Raw genomic sequence first — 2,798 nt, forward strand, 5'->3', positions numbered from 1 at the left:
CACTATTGCCTTGATATTTATTTTAATGGAGGTGTTTTTAGCATTTCCTCTGTATGAATGTTTGTTGCAGAGTTTTGATAGTATTCTTTCTGAGCTTAATTAAGAAAGTTTCCTTTTGGGGCCGGCCCGGTGGCGCACTGGATAGTGCGCCGCTTGGGAAGCGCGGCGGCGCTCCCGTCCGAGGGTTCGGATCCCACATACAGACCGGCTCCCGCTCACTGGCTGAGCGAGGCGCGGGAGCAACGCCGAGGCTTGCAATCCCGTTGCCGGTCCCCGGTCCGGTACGGGGGCAACACTGAGGGTTGCGATCCGTTGCCGGACACGGAAAAAAAACAAAAAAAGACAAAAAAAAAAAAAAAGTTTCCTTTTATTTCTAGACTGCTAAGAATTTTCTAAGTTAATAAGTGGTGTTGAATTGTATTAAATGCTTCTCTGCATCTTTTGAAATGATCATACACTTTCTTCCTTTAATTTGTTGGAATGATCTATTTTTTGAAAGTCTGGAAGAACTCACTTTTTAAACCACCTGGTATTTTTATTGTGGAAACATTTAGAATTAATAATTTGATTTATTTAAAGACACTATGACTGGTCAGGCTTTATATCTTCTGGAATTAGTTGTGAAAAATTACATTTTTCTAAGAATGTGTGCTTTCATCTGAGCTTTCAAGTTTATTGGCATAAATTTCTTTTAGTATTTTCTTACATTTTCAATCTTTGTTATATTTGCCATTATATCCCTTTTTCACCCCAAACATTGTTTATTTGTGCCTTTTTGTCCTTGAGTATTCTCTTAAGCCATTTATCTATCTTATTAATCTTTTTCAAAGAACAAGTTTTGGCTTATTACTCTCTATTTTAGAAGTCTTTTGTACATCATGATCTTTTGTCTTTATCTTTATTAACTTGCTGCTTTATTTGGGCTTATGAGTTGCTTATTTTCAAGTTGGATATTCGACTCGCTGCTTTTCAATCTTTTCTTTTTTGATACAAGTACTTATGGTTACATGTTTACCTCTAAGTTCTACTTCTACTGCTTTCCCAAGTATTAATATTTAACATTTTCATTATAAATTGAGCTCTAAGTGTTTTCTTAGTTTTAATTCTTTGATCCCTGATTCATGTAGAAATAAAACATTTTTCAAAATATATAGAAATTATTTTTTATTTAGAGGAAATATCGAACATGTGGGAAAATAGAATTCTAATGCACCCCCATAAAGCCATAACTCAGATTCACAATATTAATTCTTCGAAGATCTATGCCTTAAGAAATTTGTGCCTCTATCAAGGGTATGAAGATTTTCTCCTCTATTTACTTCCTCAATTTTGCGAATTTATAATTTCACTTTTAGGCTTGAGTTCAATATCTATTCTGAAAACAACAATATTGAGGCATAATTGGCATAAAATAAATGTCACAAACTTAAGACGTGCCATTTGGTAAGTTTTGACATAGCACATCCCCATGGAACCATACTATAATCAAAAACATATCTGTGACCCCCAAAGGTTTCTTCATGACCCTTTGCAGTCTCTCTCTCCCATCCCCCATATCAAATAAACACTGATTTGCTTTCTTTTTAAAACATTTATTTATTTGTATGTTTATTATTTTTACATTCTAAGATGTTGCTGCAGAGCAGTGGAGGGGGAAGGGGAGTGACGTTGGGGATGTGGGGTGGGGATGTGGAGTGGGGCTGGCCCACCATTGGCTCTTTCACTGGTCTGGATGAAGAGCTCAGGGGGAGTGACTGAGGCCCTCAGATTCCCCCCACCACAGCTTGGGAGCCTGGGGAGCTTCTGATTCTTCTAGGTTTTATAGGTGTTCTGTGGTGGTAGTAGATTTTTACTGGTTAATATCAGAACTTGGTCTCTGATCTGTGTTTTTGTTTTTTCTCTCAGTTCTGTGTTGGATTATTAGCTACCCCCACCACTTAAACTCTGCACTGGAACTAATTTGTTGTCCTTTGGTTAATTCTAAAATGGGGGAACTTCCTGTGGGGACCAGCACTTGAGCCCTGTAGTTGAGCTAAATTGCTGCTTTGCTGCTGATTCTCTGGAGAAGGCTTTTTGTGCAGAGAAAAAGGTTTTAATTGTTGACTTTTTAAGCACTTCCAATTCCTGTGAGGTCTGATACACCTGGGTTGTGTGGAAACTTTGATTTGGGTCTGAGTCTTTTCAGCAAACTGCTCCCCCTGCAGATCTGTATTCCTGACCAGTCTCCACTGAGTGGGCCTGTGCCGATTGGGGGCGCAGATCAGCTGTCCATGCTGTGCCCCAGTGTTCCCCCAGTGGGCCCATCTCCCCGACCACCCACACTCCAAACACTTTCCATGGGGTGGGCCATGTGCTAGTCCCTTGTGATACTCACCAGCATCTGAGTGGCTCCTTTTTTCAGTTGTCTATGGCCCCTCAGACCTATGAGGGTCCATAGGAACCCTGTCAGTGACCTTGCTGGCCTGGGGGCCCCCGAGGCCCTACTATCCCCTGCAGTCTCCAAGCAACTCCACAAAAAGGGCACAGCTGCCGTTTTGCCAGCTCCTGCTCCATGTGCTGACCAGGGCCAGCCTTGAAATGGCCAGGGCTCGAAATCGTCAGACTGGTTGTTTCTTTCTCTCATCGTGGCTTTTCCTGACTTCATGAACTCCATACGTCTCTCCTCCTCTTCTCCTCAGCTCTAGCAGGCCCAGCCTGGCCCTCTAGCAGCCCCAGCTTGGCTGTTGTTGCTTTTTAATACTTGTAAAGTGGTTGGTTGTGGGAGAGAGTGATGCTGGGGACCGTCTATTCCACCATCT

This window comes from Galeopterus variegatus, unplaced genomic scaffold, assembly GCF_000696425.1.
Source record: "Galeopterus variegatus unplaced genomic scaffold, G_variegatus-3.0.2 Scaffold8260, whole genome shotgun sequence".
Classification (NCBI taxonomy): domain Eukaryota; kingdom Metazoa; phylum Chordata; class Mammalia; order Dermoptera; family Cynocephalidae; genus Galeopterus; species Galeopterus variegatus.